At 35.0% G+C, this 21,400-nt stretch overlaps 1 protein-coding gene across 1 annotated transcript in view; it reads right to left on the minus strand.

Annotated features, from left to right (window-relative positions):
• Positions 1-21,400, minus strand: part of ank2b (ankyrin 2b, neuronal) — a 182,588-nt gene that overhangs the window by 118,954 nt on the left and 42,234 nt on the right. The window lies entirely within an intron of this gene.

Here is a 21,400-nt window from a genome sequence, read left to right on the forward strand (position 1 = left end):
GTAGTAACACTGCTGATGTTTATTTTGTCTTTTGGATATACTAATGTATGTTTTACCAGTTTTGACACGTTTTATTTATTTATTAAATGTTATTAATAAATATAACGTCCTTATTACATTTTACATTTTAACTTAAGATGACATTTAATTTTTTTTATTTTGCAATGTATGTTTTTACCACTGTACATCATTAATGTATTAAATGTAGAAATACACAAGCAAAATAAATAGTTGTCTACACTACGCTGCTTGCATACAGATAACTGGCTTTCTTATTCCAAAACCAGCAGGACTGTCTTGGTCAACCATCTTCACCTGAAAGTCTGTGCTAGTGAATCAGATTCACCATCTCTATTTTTTCCTGAGAAAAGCATTGCTTCTCTGGTCTAGCACTACCAACATAAACCAGCCCGGACCAATCTGGAATTCATGCTGTCGTATACTGTATTTTATTCAGTGGTATTGTATTTTTGTATTTCTATTCATCTGTATTTTTCATCTCTATTACATCTGGCAGAAAAAAATCTGCTCACTTAGAAAAGTAACAGTGCACTTCCCCATAACAAATTTACATGTATAACAAAAATGCTGGTGGAAGAGTTAAGAGTTAGAAGTTTAACCCTTAATGTTAGCAGTTTGTTCAAATTGTTATGAGTAATAGTAGCAACAACCACCAGCAGTTAATGTTTTAACAGAATGAAGCACTCACAGATTGTGTTTGAGCATTGGAATAGTAAAACAAAGCTTTTAGTAGTTATAATTATGCCAACAAGAAATAAGTTGTGTGATGACTGTAAACTGAATTGACTGGTCCGATACTTGTTTCTTTAACTTGTAATGCAAGGATTACATGTTTCATGTAGACAGACAAATACACGTTCAGCTTTACTTTTTGTGCAGCTGATGTTTCATAGACAGTGCAAACTTCTAATTAACATGATCCTGTCATCATTTATTCACAATTATCCTTCCCTTCCAAACCCATACAACTTTATACACAACTGTCACTGGGACAGTACCTTTTCAAAAGAAATTACAGGGTAATATTAGTACCTTAGAGGTATGTATTAGTAGTTTAGCACCACCGCAGTGACAGCTTTTTGTAAATTTTTTCTGAGAGTGCATTTGAGGGTGAGTAAATGATGACAGAATGTTCATTACTGGGTGAACTATCCCTTTATTGTTGTTAAAAAAAACAATGAATGTGCTGACTGGTTAACATTTAGATGCAGTTATTTGGACACAGACAATAAATGAAATAACTATTATTGTGGGCCAGCAGGTTAAAGGCTGCAGATGATGATAAAGCCTTACCTGAACTGTTGCTCTGGTCACCATTCCAACACTCATGGGTGTTTTTGGGAGGTTTCAATGAGGTATATCCAAAACCAGGAATAATGAATAAAGAAAATCCCAGAATATTGAAATACAAATAGAGAACAAGGAGTTTAAGTCTAGTGAAGAACGGCCACTGTGGATAGATGGATTACTGAGCACCAGGCTAGAGGTATTAGTGCACTGTGATTACACACACACAAGCACACACACAAGCACTGAGATGGTGGCAGGAAAAAAATGCTTAAAGGATTAAGTGGCTAGAAATAGTGGAGTCTTCAACTGACCCAGAATCAGATCTTAGTACAGGTATGCGACAGAAAAGCCCTCAGGGAAACACATGCTAATACACACACTGTCTGCAAAGACGATGTCCAGTGTCCAAACTTTCAGTGCAGAGGAGCGTATCCACACCATTTTCTCCTATTCTCTCCACAAGAGAGGGGCGACAGTATTTGCTTCTTGTCTAAAACTGGTTCAGATTAAACTTGGACAAACCCGTTAATCAAAAAAGACAAATCCACTGCAGTGGATTTGTGTGGTTTATGGGCATTAAATCTTACCAACCCTGAGCCACAATCTCTTTCAGTGATATTATGTCCTATTATGAAACAATAGTTGGTTTGACCGAGAGAAGAGAGAAAGAAAAAAGAAAAGAAGGCAAAGCACATTTTTATTTATTTTATTTGCATGTGTGAAATCTCTCTTTTATGAACATGATGATGTTTGTTTTGGTTTTTAATGCACATATGAACGTCCATCTGTACCGGTGTTAAGGCGATAACAAAGATCAGAGTCTTGCGAAACAACAACAGCAATATATTAGGTGGGCCTGTCAATTTTACACATTACAGCACAAAATAATAATAAATAAATAAATAATGCTGTTTTAAAAATAACAACAGTTAGAAGTATGGAGTCATTCACAGAGGTTTTTCTTTTCTTTTTTTGCAATATTGTTTTATTTTTTGCAACCAAAGACAACAGGATCTATCAAAGTGGAGCTTCATACAGCATATTAAAATTAATGATAATAAGAATGAAAAGCTAAAAGCTAAAGCTAGAAATGATGCAGTGGCCAAACACATCTGTCACCTTATCTCACCCAGTTCTTCTGGAATTGTATTATGTATTGTGATAATGGAAATGAATAAATAAACCCACACTGACACAGATAGAACATGCAAACTCCACACACAAAGGCCACCCATCACTGCAAGGGCTTCGAGAAGAATTGCTAAATAAAGTTGTTATTTTGGTTTTGCACACAAAAGGTTTACTCGAAGCTTCATAAAATTACAGTTCAACCACTGATGTAACATGGACTATTTTAATGGTGTCCATACTACATTTCTGTGCCTTGAGTGGCAGCACCCTTGCTGTCTATGCAGGGTCAGAAAGCCCTCAGATTTTATCAAACATACCTTAATTTATGTTTCGAAGATGAACAAGTCTTGAGGTTTTGTAATGATATGAGGGTGAGTAATTATTGATACAAATGACATTTTGGGGTGAACTATCCCTTTAAATGTGTTGAGCTCAATATTAGATCATTTCTTGTGGTGTACAGTATCTCCTGCTTTAAACTGTCAACTTGAGATTTGATTCCATGGCAAAAGATTTTTCTTTGTCATTTCTCATAACCCACACACAAAGAGAATTCCTCAACAATGCCATGTTACAGCATCTTTCCCTAAGAAACAAGCATACTGTGTATTTGATGGGCTCAATAATACCACTGTCATTATTCACACTGAAAAAAAACAACAACTTGATTTTAAACTCATTTCAATTATTTATTTATTATTTTGCAAAACAGTTCTGTAATAAGAGGGATGTTTATTAAGGTCTCTAAAGAGAGTCAATTTTAAAGTGCTGTGGGGAAAACCAATAGAAATGCTATACAGAGATCCTCCTACAGATTCTATTAGCCAGTGCCGTTTTGCAAACTTGGAACAAAATCAATAACAGCCCAGGGGACAAAGTGTGCTGTCGAACAGAGCAGAGCCTTATGCAACCTTTTACAGCTTGTTTCCAACTCCATTCCAACTAGCTACATGATGGATACATTAAACAATATATGCAATAAAATCTATTTTGTCATACTGAACAATTCAAGACTTACAGTATTAGCATTATGAATGTGTATAATGTTCCGAAATGCTCTGAGCTGTTGTGCATGGAACATAGCAGTTTACAGATGGTATTCACTGAAAACCATGACTGACAGCTGTGTTCAGCAGCTTGGGCATACTGCTGTGAAGGTATCAAAAAAACATAAGGGTCTGTAAATTAATTTTGTTTTGGGGTAACTATATTCCTTGCTTAAAAATATATACAAATAAAACAGACATGTTTGTTTTAAACATCAGGCAGGGGGATCACCAATACTTAGAGAAAGCTAATCACCATCTGAAAAGTATTCATACACATTTGAAGAAAAACAATCGGCAAAATGTCATCTGCTCCACCACACAGGTCAGTTCTCTTCCTAACCATCAGATACGAATAGTAATGCAACATAATCCCCTTTCTCAGATGAATAATTGATAAAGCCCTAAGGGGATGTATTGGTCCATTATTCAGCCTGAAGCTCACCAAAGCGTGGTTCATTAAATGAGGATATGATTTCCATATTTTCAGTTTTGGACTGAGACAGTAGTTTGACTTTTTATACTCTCTTTTAGGTGGCAATAAGGAATAACTACAACATGAACAAAAGATATATGTCTGCTTTAAAGATTATTGACAACAAAACTATAAACTGAGATAATATAAATATACAATAAAATGTGTTCTATGTTAAGATTTTTAAAGTTACATTTGTATTGTTTGTACATTTAAAAACTTGTATAACCTAATGTTCAAGGCCAAGTCAAAACTCTACCCATACTGTACTTTAATAAATCTTTGCAATGCTTGATAATATTAATATTCAAATTGCTTGTTGCTGAACATGCAATTCTAAAGATACAGTGGGTTAAATAGTACAATGCAATGTTAATAATGTATTTTCAATATATTCTTGTTTTAAAGTAGCCTAAAATATTAACTAGACTCGCAACACCCACTGCTATGGTTTTCTGGTAGTAACCAGGGAATCGCCACTACTTCACTATTTATATACGGTGTTGTTTTTCTACATTTTTTGTTTGATTAATCACGGATTCCTTCTTACATCATAACCCAAGATTACCCATATGCATTTATGTACATGCATCAAAAAAGGTGCTGACTGAAGACATGCTACAGTATATAGAGAATATGTATAACATGTAGTGTAGTGTAGCACGTGTAGAATATAGTATAACCATATAGTTGGTTAACGATGCTGTTAGGAAATGCACCAGCGACTGCTTCTCAGCTTGTTGTTGCTATGCGGTTGCTAGGGGAACTTATGAATGAATTTGAATTTATAAACGTATGTATTCTCATATTATCAAAAATCAAAAGACTACATACATAAACAGGTCATGTTGCAGGTTTTCTAATCAGATATTAAGTAAAAATCACAAAAAATAAAAAATAAAATTGCAAATAGCAATGGCAAATTTAATTACTTTGGTGTCCAACTAGGTTTGAATTTTGACATAGACTTTATTCTCACACTATACCAGCTTTAAAAAACAGTGTGTCAATCTTTATATAATCTCATGAAGCAGGGATGAATTATCAACTGAAAGGCTTGTAGTATGCAATAGAAAGCAATGCTCTATAAGGGGAAAAAATGATCCATGAGCAAAAATGTATTAACTAATGTGGAGACATTGTGTGGCACTGTTGAACAAAAAAAGACTATATAAAGGGAATGGAAAAGACATGAGTGGAGAAATGATATTCCCAAACATTAGGAGAATGTTTCCAGGATCTTAGTCAAAGATTCCAGTCTGACACTATCTTCACTGTTTCAGCTTCAATAGCTCTTTCTTAGAGAACCGAAAGCTCATAATCGATCCTTTCTTTAGCAGTAAATAGAGACTCTGTTCATCATACACTCTCTCTTCCACCCATCCCCAAAATCTACATTTTAGTTCCTCTAAATTTTAGTTCATCATTTTCTCCTTTTTTCTTCTTCCCTCTCACATTTGAACACAACACTGACCTTGTGATTATCTTTACAAATCTATTATATTTTGTTTTATTTTTATTATTTTTATTTATTTACTGGTGTCGCTCTAATCGCTACCACAAAAGTGGTTTATACAACTTGAGTCATATTCAAGATTATTAAAAAAATATATACTTATATGTTTAATGGAACAACAACATGTGTCAGTAGAACTGTTCATTTACTATTCGTTTAAGTTAAAGTATCACATTTAAGGCACATAATAAATAAAAATGGATTATTATTGCTTAATTCTACTGTGACTGTTGCACAATGTTCACAATGTGCTTTGTCTTTGTGTTATCTGGGTGGCGACGAGGGAATGACTCTGGGATAAAGCAGAACTTAAACTGTAACAATCGGATTAGGAGGACAAAAGATTTGGCTGAAACAGTGAGGGGAGCAGCGGGGTTTGATGGGTAACTGGATTTCCCTCTGTCTACAAGATTCTGTAGTCAAAGAAATGGGCTTTCCAGGCCACAGGTACGTAGTAAGAGAACAGCTGGAAAAGGAGGAATATTGATGGTAAATTTAAAATGAATGAATTTATAATGATTCTTAGTTTCACTGAAATTACTGAGACAAGAACAGACAGGGAGAGGATGTCAGAGAAAACAAGACCAATGTAAATAAAGAGGAAATGCATGTAATTGGCAGTGTCGCCATGCATTTCATCAAATGCACTGTCATGCTTTTCTTGCATAGTTATTGTTTATGTCTGATGTAAACAAATCGTTATAATATTAAACCATTCTTTCTTTGTATGAACATTCTTATTTTGTGAAAGGATTATATGGCATATCAGTTTCAATAATAAACAGCATGGGTGAGTAGTTACAGAGCAACCTATTGGCTAGGCAGTTAAAGGGTTAGTTCTCCCCCAAATTAAAATGATGTAATTAATTACTCAACCTCATGTCGTTCCAAACCCGTATGACCTTCGTTCGTCTTAAGAACACAAATTAAGATATTTTTGATTAAATAGGAGGGTGTCTGTCTCCATGTAACAACAGTGGCTCAACTTCAGTTTTGCAATGCTATGAGAATTTTTTTTTTTAGCGCAAAGAAAACAAAATAATATAATTTACTCAACCATTCCTCCCCCCAAGTTACGTCTTCTGCCATTTTGGAGAGTCCCCAAGAATGTATTGGACGATTTAATCAAAAACAACTTAATTTGTGTTCTGAAGATGAAAGGTCTTAAGCGTTTGGGGCGAGTAATTAATGACATATATTAAAATATATTTAAAAATATTAAAATATATGGCATAAAATTAATAATAATAATAAAAAAACTGGTTATTGTATAAAAATAAGTGAAAAGTGAAAGAGAAATCACATAAAACCATATTGTTTTGAAGCAATCTTGGACTATATTGAACTATATACTTGGATTTGTGTTTGTATTTATCAGTTTTCTTTCTGTTTATTTCTTTATCAGCTTTTAAGGCAGTCCTGGCCTAATGGTTAGAGAGTTGGATGTGTAACCCAAAGGTTGTGGGTTTGAGTCTCAGGTCTGGCAGGAATTTTCAGTTGGGGGAGTGAATAAACACTCCCAACTGCTCCCAGGGTCCTGCTCACAGCTCCGGGGGTGTGTTCACAGTGTGTGTTTGTTTGTTCACTACTCACTGCTGTGTGTGTACACTTGGATGGGTGAAATGCAGAGCACAAATTTTGAGTATGGAACACCATACTTGATCACACGCCACGTCCTTTCCTTTATGTGAAGATATGAAGCAGCAGCACACTTGATTAATGCCTTACACATATATAGACACTTATTGTATATTAGCACAAACACAAAATTACAACCCTCAACCCTACTGATGCGCAGTTTCTCTGGCCATTTCCAGCCCCCATCTGTCATTGCATTTCGCTTCATGTAACACCCACCACTGACCAAAAAAGCAATCTAAGTGAGAGGAAGTGTATTCAGCCAGAACAAACAACAAACTTTTACAAACGATTAAGTACAAACCACAGTAATTCTACTGACAGTTTTATTATAACTTGCAAAGACTGCATGCATGAATATATGTTTATTATTCTGAATAGTTAAAGATTTTAGTTATTCTGCTTAATGAGCGGAAAATACAATACAACCAACATAAAACTAGACAACAATTTTTTCAACAAAATATGAGTAGTGCATGTCTGCAAAATTCACTGTAATGATGCAAAGGTTTTGTGTGTGATCGGCAAGGTGTTGCTATGCAGATTTATCATAGGTTTCTAGGGATATAAGGTTTTACTGTCTGGTTCAAGTAAAAAAAGCCCAAACCAATGTTGAAGACATAATAGATTTGTCTTATTGCCTAATATATGTTTGGAATTTTCTTTGATTCAACAGATTGGGTTCTGATTAGAAAAGTAAAAATAGTTCAACAAGCCAAGATTTGAGATATCATTCATATAATGTTCATAGCAATACAAGTTGCACAGTTAAGAGTCTATTCAAATCACTCCTTCAATTCATGCCACTAACATTCTCACCATGAAAACAGCAATTTACAAGAAAATACCACAATTGCCAAGGTTCAGAAGCAGTGAGTGCTAAACATAGCCCTCTTTTCAAATTCCCTTAAGCACGGGTTAGTCTGAAACATAAGGAGTGCCTCAAAACCACAGGTACCATGGGAACAAGATGAAGAGAAAATGAAGTTTGATGATAAAGCAAGAGTGAGAGACAGAGTGAGGGTGAGATCGTTGTTCGTTGTGCTTTACTGCTTGAAAATACTTATTACAAAAATTAAAAAGTGAATCTGTTTTTACAGAATATGTAAAAAAAATTATGAAAAAGATTAAATGGAAAAACAGCAATTTGCAATTAGATAGATTAATAATAGATTATATAATCAGTCTTTAACTGGGTACAAATTTGCATTTTGCAAACAGCTGGACAGGGCACAATGGAATGAAATGTGATACATTTTAACACGGTGGCTAAAACATGGAACTCATGCTTTGAGACAAAAAAGCTGTTAGATGTGACACAACAGCCTGGGTGGTTCATTTAAAATGAATTACCCTAATGTCGTTCCAAACCCATTAGACCTTTGTTTATCTTCGGAACATAAAAATATATTTTCTTATAAAATCCGAGAGCTTTCTGACACTTTCTGAACAGACACACTAAAATGTTTCCAGGCCCAGACACAAAAGAAAATAATTGCTGAATTATATTTATTTATCATTATCATTATCTTTTTTTATTACTTTTTTCTTTATGCACAAATAGTATTTTTTTCCCCTGACCTTCTATTTCCTGTCCCCATTTACTCTCTCCTACATAAATAAATAAATAAATGAAGTCTGGCAAAAAAAATAAAATAAAATAAATAGAATTCAATTAAATCAATTAAAATCATGTAGGATTTAACACAATAAAAACTCATTAACTCGTCTAATCACCCCACTGTGCCCCTTAGCGTAAAACTGTATTAATAATTAAAAATCATTATTAAAAATGAATGCTGCTTCACATGTCATTTAAAGATTTTTTTTTTTTTTTTCAGGATGTTGTTATCTATTTATTCACTGACAGACATGTTTGATTTTTAAGAGATTTGGCATTACATTCCAAATTATGATTTACTTTACAAATTAATCGTTTTACAACTTGTAACTTATTGTAAATTAATCGCTCTGTACCAATGATTTATTCTAAATATTACTGATATCAGTTACTACAGTTATGTTTACCACTGAACAATGCAATGATGCCTTCCTACTTTTTATCAGTCAATAAAATCTGTCTCTGCAAAAAATACCATTGCCTCCACTGACTAAATTCATGCCCACTGAGGCATTTGTAAATAAATCCTTCATTTTAAACACACATTAAAGGTTCTGCTATCACTACTCATCAAGGTCTCTTGTCTACATCCACATCTTTTTATGTCTTTTTATACAAAAGAGCTGTTCTTCTCAGGCAGGGGATTAAAGGGTGGGGTTTTATTATGCCTCTTTCTCTTTCTCTCTCTGTTTCTGCTCTTATATCTAGTCTTGTATCTGGTTTAAAAACAACCATTCATTAATATCTCTACACTTACAATAAGCACCTTGATTTCTCAGTCTTTCTCTCATTTCTTACCCCTTCGTGTTTTATTGTCTAATCCTGTCTTCCACCCCCACCTCTCTTCAACCTACTAGATTATGGAACCATCCCCACAGAGTGACTGTTGTCTTGGTAACGGGCCCCACCCAGTCTAATTCAGAGGTGGCATCATGTACACTGAAAAATCAGGAAGAGACTTATTCCTCGTCTTACTCAATATAATTTATCCCTAAATTCACTGTACATTCACAAACAACATAACTTGATATATACAATAGCATGTTATTTTGTTAAAATTATATATATATTACATATAATTCTCAAGCTTTTATTTTACCTCTTAATTAATTGAAGTGCATATTTCAAAAGATAAAGATGCCATAATATAAAAGTGGAAATCTGCAATTAATAATGCATAAGATAAGTGTTATGAATACAACAGTTCCTTTTTTAGATTATTATTAGACTAATCATTCTATGCCCCCCCCCAAAAAAAGTCAATAGCAAAGGGGAAGCTTATTATTCCTACATATACAGTACACAAATTCAGTATTCTCATACAATAATAAAGTTAATACATTTTGCATTTCACAAAAACAACATTATGTCAACACTGGACCTTTTAATAAAAAGGTTACATCTCATGCTCAAGGACCCTTTTTTCAACCCCTTGTTGCTGTGGTAACAGCTGAATGTCATTTCAGGAAGCGTTTCCCATCTATGAAGCCGTTCGGCATCCAGGAGACACCCCAGGCATTGAAGCAGAGACAGTATGTGTTGATCTATGGATTTTCACTGGTAAACACACCATCTTGCATCATCTTTTACATGACAGAGACATTCTCATTGTTTGGTCTGCGAAGCTGCCTTTAGGCATAACATAAATTAATTCACAGAAGCTCTAAGCAGGTAGTGGTTGACAGTGCAGGGCTCTGGTGTAGTCCTGGAAAGCCAGTTTCCTTCAGATTTTAGCACCAATACCAAGGTTACCCATTTGTCTGTTATCTGATTGCAATTCTAAACACATTATGTACTGTAGCTTGCTGGGTTGTGTTTGGTTAGGGTTAAATCTAAACTCAGCAGGACATTGGTAGTCGTCCACAGACACCCTAAACATAGAAATCTTCTACATTGATAATGCTAACATGATTAGCTAATGATAACATTAAAATATATTTAGTTGAACTTCTTTTAATTGCATCAAGTAATAAAAACTGGACAAGTAAGTATAATATGAGGCAGCTTGTAATTCAAGAGGGATATTTGATACAAAATTACTGATTTGCTGATTTTGTGTCATTTGTTTTTTAAAAGACGTGTCCAGTTAAAATGTAGGTCTTACATTATAGAAAAGAAACAACACATTTCTGCATTTGATGGGGTTAGGGTTATTTGATGTGCATTGCAATGAGCCTTTGAGGAAATATTAGTGGCGCTTGCCTATGCAAAACTTGCTGCCAGGATGCTAAAGTGTCTTAGGAAGATTTATGTGGTTAATTTGTTTTTTGAGTTTGCACAGAGGCTCCATTTTTAAGTTTATGGCATTTCTTTCACTGGGAAAATCATAAATTCAGATGCTTTGGAAAGCAATAGCCAGACTTTCCTCAACAATCTGCACAATTTGATAACTTAGGGCTGCTTGATTTTGATAATATGTCATAATTGTCATCTATTCCCTTTAAATTGTGATTATTAATTATGATTATCACAAATTACATTGAATGAAGTTTATACCATTGTTTGGTGCAACTGCATGCCGTATTTTTATATGAAAATAAACAAGCTGAAAATACTTGAACTGAAAAACTTTGTGCTTTTCTATAGTATTAAGCCTCAAATGTATGTACAGTATACATAGGATTGGTTTCTTTTTTAAATTATAAAAATATGAATGGTATTAAAATGTTATACTAAAACTAAATTTGGGAAAAATCCTTAAGATAACCTTTAGAAAGAAAAAACGCATCTTAAGCACATGAATAAGTAGACCTTGAACAATTAATTGGCGCTTTGAACAATTACGTAATTGTGTCATCCATAATTGTAATCACGATTAGAAATTTAATTAATTGTGCAGCCCTATGATAACTGATAATTGTATCACTCATGTTCATACTGTAACACACACATACGACAAGAATGATGTGTTGTATTTATTATGTAGGCTCAAGGGTTTTCAAACCCCACTAATTCCAACAATGGTCCACATTAATAGCGATACTCACTACAAAGCACCACTAATTATATTACAGTGTAGTTTTTTTTTTTTTTGTCAGGATGCTTCTGGAAGAATGAGGTAATGCTCATAGGGGAATGGTCTTTGTTTGCAGAGTTGCATTTCTCATCTATCAAACCTGAGCTTTACGGGCTTTGTGCACATTCATCAGAATATGAGAACACCTTCCTCAGCAGCATCCTCATCATCTTTGAAAGCATGTGACTCCGTTGAGTGCTCTATATTAAAGTTTCAATAACTCCCTGTGGATATTACCAATGATGACAAATAACCTCAGATAAAAGACCCCATACAGAGAAAGTGCTACATAAAGATAAAGACAGTAATTGTCCAGGTAACTGAGACAATGTGTTGATCACCTTCATGAACTCTACCAAATGGAGTATACTTTGAAAGACTACTCATTTGATTTCACGCATACGCTAGGATAGTAAAGGGCAGCCTGACAACAGGCCCATCCCACCTTGACTTTGGTCTGTTAGGACACAAAGAGGCAAACTCAGACACGGCTAACATTTACTCTTTAGTCCACAGCAGCATTTCAAGAGGAAGATAAGCTAAAGTCACAATCATATGCCCCAACATCCTGTGAAAAGTCCTGGTGGTGAGAAAATGCTCAACCTTGAGGATGATATCCCAATGGTGCAATGCCAAAACTCTATGAGTGGGCCAGCACCAATCAATCTTAGACGTAGGCCTAATTTATGTTTCAGATGCCCTCAAGTCTTAACCTAGTTAGCATCCTTACACCTATTGACCAGAAGAACGCGAAACTAATATTAGAAACTCAATCTTGATTAATATTTATTTTCTGGTGTTTTGCACGCGAATGGAAGATGGTGTGATGGGGAGGGGCACACTGATTTTCTACTACAGTCTCAGCTTGTACAATGGGGGGATGGTATGAAGTGCTTGTGCTAGAGTATGTCTATTAAACACTGATGTATGCACCAGGATGCCTGAACATGGGGGCAGAGCCCGATTTTTACATCTTTGTGGGTTTGCTCTCCAAGCAAACTGTAGCGAGAAGCTAAACTGAAGTCTTTACAAAGGCAGTTTGAAAAATCCACCCTCCAGCAATCTCCAGCGCGACACTAAGGGGGAGAAATTCAAATGATGCAGTAGGCTTCTCTCTTGGTGATGAAGAATTAGTTCACACACTCATGGGTTTTTGTAATAACAGTTTATTGAATTATACATTGCTTATCTGCTGTATGCAAATGTTGAACAAAACATTAAATTATGCTACAAATGTTGTACTACCTTCGCCAGCTGAGGAAGTTTAACCTGCCGCAGGAGCTGCTGAAACAGTTCTATTCAGCCATCATTGAGTCTGTCCTGTGTACTTCAATAACTGTCTGGTTTGGTTCAGCTACAAAATCGGACATCAGAAGACTACAGAGAATGGTTCGGACTGCTGAAAGGATTATTGGTGCTCCCCTGCCCAGCCTTCAAGAACTGTATACATCCAGAGTGAGGAAAATGGCTCAGAAAATCACTCTGGATCCCTCTCATCCAAGTTACCCCATCTTTGAACTTTTTGCCATCTGGCTGGCACTTCAGAGCGGCAAATACCAGGACAGTCAGGCACAAGAACAGTTTCGTCCACCAGGCAATCTACCTTATGAACAGTTAAATGTTTCCCACTTACGGAATAAAAATGAGCAATATCTTTATATTTATTTGTTACCCCTACATCCTAGTACATCCCTGCATCTTACTCAATTCCATTATCATCTATACCATCTATACCATATATAACTGTTTATACAAATAATTTATTTGCAATCTTGTGTTTTTATTTGTTTTTTGTCTATGTGTTCTGGTCTCTGTGCACTGGAAGCTTTTGTCACTAAAACAAATTCCTTGTATGCGCAAGCATACTTGGCAATAAAGCTCTTTCTGATTCTGGTTCTAAATGGTTTCATAAAGAACCCTTAACATCTGAAGAACCTTTACGTTTCAAACCAAAGGTTCATTGTTGCAAAAGAAGGTTGTTCAAATTATAAAAAGTTGAAAAATAGATGGTTCTTTAAAGAAACTTTGACTGAATGGTTATTTTGGAATCAGAAATGGTTCTGTGAAGAACCTTTTAAGCACCTTTGTTTTTAACAGTGTATGTATTTCACACTTTCAGTCTGATGTAGTAAAATGCAATTTTATCGGAAGAGTTGAATCATGTAGACAACAGGTTAAGTAAAAAATATTAAAATGCAACAGCACATGAATATAGCAAAATGCTCTTCTTAATGGTTATTTTTCTAGCTGGCTGATGAGCTTATGGACACTGAATGGTTATTTTGACGTCAATGCATATATGTTCACAAGCGTTCACATACAACGTTTACAAGCTTTACATGTTTTCCGCAGTCGTAAATACTGAATGAGCTTTTACATGAGACACTTCAAGTAAGTTGTACTGTAGGCTCTCTTATAAAATAACCTACCTTTTGATGTTAATTCATGGACATTTTGTACTATAGTAGTAAAGAGAAAGATTAAATGGGTTCACTTGCTACTTGAACTGAGGCACTAAAGCAACCGCACCTGCCGCATTACAGAGTGCCAAAACTGTATGTATTGTTTGTATTTCGTTATGAATTTTGAATAATTTTAAAGCTGATGCTTTGTTTATTAAAAAGGAACAAAGCACAAAGGTTTTTGCGATTACTGGATGGCAAGTGAGCATCAAATAATGAAGTTCACGCATTAACAGAACACAGCATAGACCTAAAATTTTATTAAGAAAAAGCCATATAATTAATTATTATAAATGAGAATTGTTAACAATAATGCCAATATCCACACAGCTGCCAGCTTTACCTGTTGTAGTTTGTTGCATGAAATAGATGCTGCTTTTCCTCATGTTCACTTCTTACAGCATGTCTCTGTCATGTCGTTCTCTCTCGCGCTGCACAACAAAGCTGGGTTTATCAGGTATGTTAGCGCTGCTGCACAAGCAAAGATGAGGATGGTCTGAAACTCTTTTTTTCCACTAAAACTTTTATGCGCATCGTCTTTAATACACAGTTTAATAAAATACAGTTTAATACACTAAAAAATGTATTACATCCAAATTTTTAAGTTATAATATGTTAATACATAGGCCTAGTTGCCAATGGCGACTTCAGCAAAAACTTCACTCGCAATTTAATATTTTTGGGCGCAAATGCAACCATTTTAGTCGCAGTTTTGAGCCCTGTATTGTGAGTGTGTAAAGTGATAAACTATCTGTAAACTATACAACTGAAAATGAGTGCAGTATTATTAAATCAATTATAATTAAATAACAGCTGAACTGAAAAGGTAGCTAAAGGGGTAGATAGATAGAAAGCTGTTTGTTTAAGGTATTAGGACATCAGCGTCAATTCTTAGAGCATGAGTACATCTGCAATTGTACAATTCACAGGACATTTCGGCACAAATGTATTTCAAGTTTCATGTACTGTATGAATTAAATTACAAATATTTTAAGATATTTTAAGAGATGTTTTATTTGTGTGCTTTACAAGGGTTCCATAAGCTATTTCAATGGTTTTCAAAAAGTGGCGAGAACAAAGTTGACTTGTGGTGGGGGACATGTACCACCCATTCTATACACAAATTATGCTTGTACCATAAACTGTTTTTCCCTTTATTTATATTTTAATTAGAATATATTTAAATATATTTTGTAATAGCAATTTATTGAATTATGCATGGCATATCTGCTGTATGTAAATGTAAAACATTAAATAAAAAAATCCTTACTGTTTAAGTCCCACCCTCATCTGGTTTGATTCAAACAAAAATAGACAGGTCTATAACTATTTCACTCGCCCACACAGAATTCACAAACCCCTTGCATGTAAATTTCTATCTTTTTTCTTTTTTGTTTTCATTTTATTTTCCAGTGGTGGGGGTGGGTTCATTGCACTACAGAAAATCAGTCAAATACTCATTAGTACAGTCAGCAGAAAAACAGATGCCTGCTCAACAAATCCCTGCTTGGATTAAACTTCAATCACCCTGCATCCTCCTTCACCACCCCATCCACCACCGCCCAAGTGGGGCTGGGATAGAAGGGGAGACATATCAATAATGCAAACATAATTGAACTTGCATGGTCCCTTATTGCCTTCCTGAGTTCCACCTAGAAAGCTAAACCACATTGTTTAATTGCTGCTAATTCAGCTCAAAGTCAGTGTTCCAGTAGCATATTACAAAACAAATTTGAAAAAGTGGTGAAAAATTCCTGTGAATATACTTAAGCTATATCAGAAGTACCCTAATATTTTCACCCATTATTTATATTTCTTTTTAGTCGGTTTATATTATTAGATGAGGTACAAAGATTACATTTTTATCTAAAGATTGAATTTTACATTTTTACACTTAGTTTTGGTTGTTGATGTTAAACTTCAAGCAGCACTAAAAGGTTTGTGCAATAAATAATTGCCAGCTGAGCATTCAAAACCAAATTATGGATGCTTTTAAATCAAAATTGTTAATACTGTAATCAACCACAACCATATTTGTTCATATGTATTTTATGGTGATATTATATTTTAATGTTTGATTGTAGTGTTATTTTATTGTTGTTGGTAATGTTGCCACTGTTTTGGATAAATATTTGATGACTAATTTAAAATATGGGTTCTGAAGAAAAACTATTTTTGAACCATTGTCTTAATTAATTATATGTCCCTATATCTTATAAGCTTTCTCTTATCATATGAGGTGTACCAATATTATGAAGTTATGTGGGATTTTACAAATCTCTAGTTGCTTTGCTTGTTTTTATTAGAACTGTTGGTGGAGGTCAAAGTCTGTGTAAAGCTATGTTAAAATATGTGTTCAGAGTTTGTCACACAATAGAAAAAGGTGTTATTAACCACCCAGACACTCTTGAGAGACAAAACTCTTGGAAAAATAAGCAGGACTCTCTGCTCTCAAACACTGTGGGCGTGTCCACTGTCTGCATTGAAACCACGCCCACTCGCGGGAAACCTGCCTTCTTTCTCAACAGTCAAAGATCACTAAAACCTTAATGGATTTTTCATATCATTGTTTTTGGGAAATTTAAATAATGAGACTGAGCTGTTTTGTATATTGTTGCAACCAGGTAATATGCATTTGCGTAAATGGAAGGCACAGCTAGCTAGCAAAATGTAGACTGTAGTAAAGAATGGTGACAGTAACTCGAGAGTGAACAGGAGAAACAGTGACGTAATACACAGTAGTTATTATAGTGTTGGGGCGGGGAAGTCATGGCCTAGTGGTTCGAGAGTTTGACTCCTAAAACTAAGGTTGTGGGTTTGAGTCTCGGGCTGGCAAATGACTGACCACTGCTCTTGATGTGTGTTCACAGTGTGTTCACTGCTGTGTGTGTGTGCACTTCAGATGGGTTAAATGCAGAGCACGAATTCTGAGTATGGGTCATTATACTCGGCTGTATGTCGCGTCACTCACTTTTTTTCATTGGGTAATCGAGCCACTGTTTTAGCCCCGCCCAAAAAAATCATGAACATATAATTGTGAAAAACTGTTTAACAGTTTAACTCCACAATTCAGTACTTAATACTTCGGAGTCTTTTTAATGTGTTTCAGCAATACATTTCTAACATTTATAATAGGTTTAGAAATTGTTGTTTTTATTAAAATGTAAATTATGTTTTGGTCTCCTAAATCTCACAAACATCCTTTTCCTTTTTTAAATAATTTTTAATAGCCATTATATAATATGTTTATTAAGGACCATCAATTAGCGCACACAAGGTAGGCTGTACTACCCTTGTGGAGACAAACAAAGACATGCATGCACACACATCCACATAGGGTTCCATAAAAATCCTGTGGTAAACCATGATGTTGTTTCTTATATTGCACATATATGTGTAGAGCCTACTCAAGCATACACACAAAGGGCAGCGGACCCGCCCCACACTCAACGTCAGACACATGGAACAAAGGTGTTCCACATCAAGAGATGCTTAATGCTTTAGATATTATTACACTCACAATAGTCTTAATTCTACACTATTAAACACCCTAAATATGTGCTGTATGTTGCATTTTTGACATTTTTTTTTGTATAGATCTTTTTGGGGGGGGCGAGGGGGGTATATTCATTGGGTAGTAGGCTAATACAACATCTATACTGTATCATTTAGAATTTTATTGTGTTATTATTATTTTTTTTATTTATTTTTTTTACGTGTGATAAAAGATTTTGAACTTGATTAAATGGAACATACCCATGGAGGAAACAAAAGAAAAAAAATGGAAAGGGTGGGCACCTGTCAGTCCAAAACACTGTAATCAGCAGATTAATAGAAATATAAAATTCTTGTATAGACTTCTCATGTTGTGAAGTGGGAGGAGATTTTATGAAATAACAAATAACAATAAAAATGAGAAGAAACCTGCTAAGCACTTCTCCTGAACAAACACGCCCATCTTCATCTCAACACAGATTACTCATAAAAACAAAACCATAAGCATGCCTTGAAAAATCAAGGATCCAACCCACGGCAAAAAACAAATACAAAACATAAACATGCACAAGACTTGCCACCTGTCTCTCAGCCAACCTCTTGAGAATGATATCAGGGTTGCACATTTAAGCTGCAGTTACAAAGAAAACCAACACCTTTACTTTGTTTTTCAAATCAACAATACTTGCTCAGGTAGATCACCAACAACTACAGCTCACTCAATTCCAAACTGTACTTATGATATACATATATCAAATAAACTGTATTTAACTGTAAATACTGGAATTTTAGCATAAACAGAATCAAGAACTTTCACAAATATTTAGATCCTCTGATACTACGTCTAGTGAAGCCCATGTTTACCTTTTTTGGCCGCCTCCTCCTTCCTCCAAGCCCATTGAGTTTGTCTGTAGCCTCCATCCTGAGATGGGACTGAGTGTCTTCATTCATTACGCTCTGAAAGGAGTCAGCGTATCACTCTTGTTGGCTTTTCTGAAAAGTTAAGTACTCAATAAGTCCTTGGTTCAACCATCCAAAGAAGATCCCCTCCACTCTCTGTAGTCTCCTAGTTCACAGTGATGGTAGTAACAAATAAAGAGCAAGGGACTGGAAAGGGGGAGTGGCCAAAAGAGGGAGAGAGAGAGAGAGAGAGAGCGACAGAAGCTGGCCGCTAAAATAAAGAGGGTGATGGGTTTGGAGGGAGGAGGGAAGCACAATGGTATCACCATGGTAACATCTCCCACCAGTGTTTATTGGGAAGCACAGCCAGTCCCCGTTGCCACCCATGTGTGTGTGTGTGTATATGTGTGTGTGTGTGTGTGTGTGTCTATTTTTTTATATCTTAATGGCTACAAATGGAATAACAGGCTTGAAAAAGGTAAAGGGTGAATGTCAATTTTGAATGTTAAACTATATGTATAATAGTATACAGTCTTTGTTGTGCTGTGTTAAAATGAAACATTATATTTCCTTTAACTAAAAGTGAATACGTTTTTCATTACAGTTAGGTGAATATTATAGTTATTCAATAAAGAATTACTATTTAGAATAAGAAGAACTACAAAAAGTACAAATGTGCAGATCCATTAAACAAAAACATACCCACAATAGCAAACAGTAAAACCGTGAAGGCAAGATATTGTCAAAATAACCTTAGTAAACTGTGAAATGAGCTCTGTGTGATCTTTACACAGAAGAGATGCTGCTCATGTTAATGATTGCCCCTGGTCATGTCCCATTGCAACACAGCTGACAGAACATCATTACAAATCACAGCTGCTGCTTTAACAACAGTAGTGCTGAGGAGGTTATTATACTATTATTCTAAAGTGATATTAAAATAGACATAAAATTAAGCAGTCTTATTAGTTAACAAAAACATAACACTTTTGCCAATTTAGTTTTTATCAAATATTTTTTTTTTTTAAATCATATCCCCCTCAGCCCTCCCGATGAGGGTTCGACGCCATTGGCAGCCAGGGGAAGGCTGGTGCTCTAATAAGGAAGCTAAGGACAGCAGTCTCTAGCATCAGTACTAGAGTGGTTCTTGAGGCCAGGCCTTAGGTCTGCATGCACAGCTCTTAGCTGGCCACCGTTATTCTTATTTTGACTTTGTTTTCAATTTGAATTAAGATCTACCATACTGGGAAATGGGAATTGATAAAAAATAAAAACCATATCAAATTGTCTGTAAACTTCGAGCGCCAACTTCCCGCTCTCTCTCGTGATACCAGTAAGGAAGTGACTAAAACTGCAATTCATCAACTAACCGCTTGAGGCTGGCTGCAGAAGGGAGTCAGTCCCATAGACTCCCCATGTTAAAATGCCCAACTTTACAGCAGAAAAGACATGTTTACAGCCTGGTGCTAAAAATTATTTTGGTCTAAAAAGCAAATTTTGCCCTTCAAGACAACTGTGAGGGGGGTTGAATTTTTTTATAACTCATCCGTTTAAATTATATTAAGACTTAAAGTTCTGCATAATTAAGGGTGTGGTCACTTGAGTGACAGGTGGATTGCCATTGCTGACACTGCCGTCATGCTAAGTGGGCGTGTCTTCAGCAAGTAGCTCCCGCCTTTTTTCCCAATTTTTGATTGTCCTGGAGAGTCACGCGGTGACGCACTGCCAAGATGGCAACGGCTCGCTCTGCACACTTTAGGCTTCAAAGACACACTTCAGGAGTCCACAGGTGACGTCACGGACACTACGTCCATGTTTTTATACAGTCTATGGTAAACTTAGAACAATCAGTCAACTAGACACATTCTCTGTTATAGATAAATAGAATAAAGTCATTTTTATAAAGTGAAAATTTATTTAAGCAATGAGGGCTAAAACATTTATATTTGCCTTTCATTTAAACGCTGAATGAATGCTGAAAGGAGATTGATATTGACAGACAAACAGTAGACTGCACAAGATTCGATATACAGGAATTTAATTGCCACGCTTCTAAAAGTTTCCAACAAAGTGACTTTGTTGTGTCCGCCATACCAGTCAGACCACCTGAATTTTCTGGCACCCAAAGGTTGTTAGTATCATGCTTGGGATTACAGACAGATGGGAAGGTGGATGAGAGTGTGTGTACATCCACATCATAACCACATCAAAGACAAATTTTCAGTGATGACAATTTTTAGACTACCAAACATCTTGCCTTTCTATCTAAAACAAAGTAATGTTGTGGCAGGCTCAAATGTAATAAAACATTTGAAACTGTATTTGAAATTTGTATTGTATATGACAGAGCAGATTTTCTAGCAAACCACAAAATATATAATGCATGCATTAAAAAATGTTGGTATATTAGGAATGAATTAGTGCTTTCAAATGATTGATCACATCCAAAATAAACGTTTTTGTTTACTTAATATATGTGTGTGCATTGTGTATATTTATTATGTACAGTATATATAAATACATACACATACAGTATATATTTTGAAAATATTTACACGTTTTATACATTTCAATATTTATATTCTTATATTTTATATATAAATATATATTAAATATATAAACATATTATATTTTTATTAAATATATACATGTGTTTGCATTTATATATACATAATAAATATACATCGTAAACAGACATATATTATGTAAACAAAAAACTTTTATTTTGGATGTGATTAATAGCAATTAATCATTTGAAGGCACTAGAATGTACTAATAACAGTTACTAA

Source organism: Carassius gibelio, chromosome B7, assembly GCF_023724105.1.
Source record: "Carassius gibelio isolate Cgi1373 ecotype wild population from Czech Republic chromosome B7, carGib1.2-hapl.c, whole genome shotgun sequence".
Taxonomy (NCBI): domain Eukaryota; kingdom Metazoa; phylum Chordata; class Actinopteri; order Cypriniformes; family Cyprinidae; genus Carassius; species Carassius gibelio.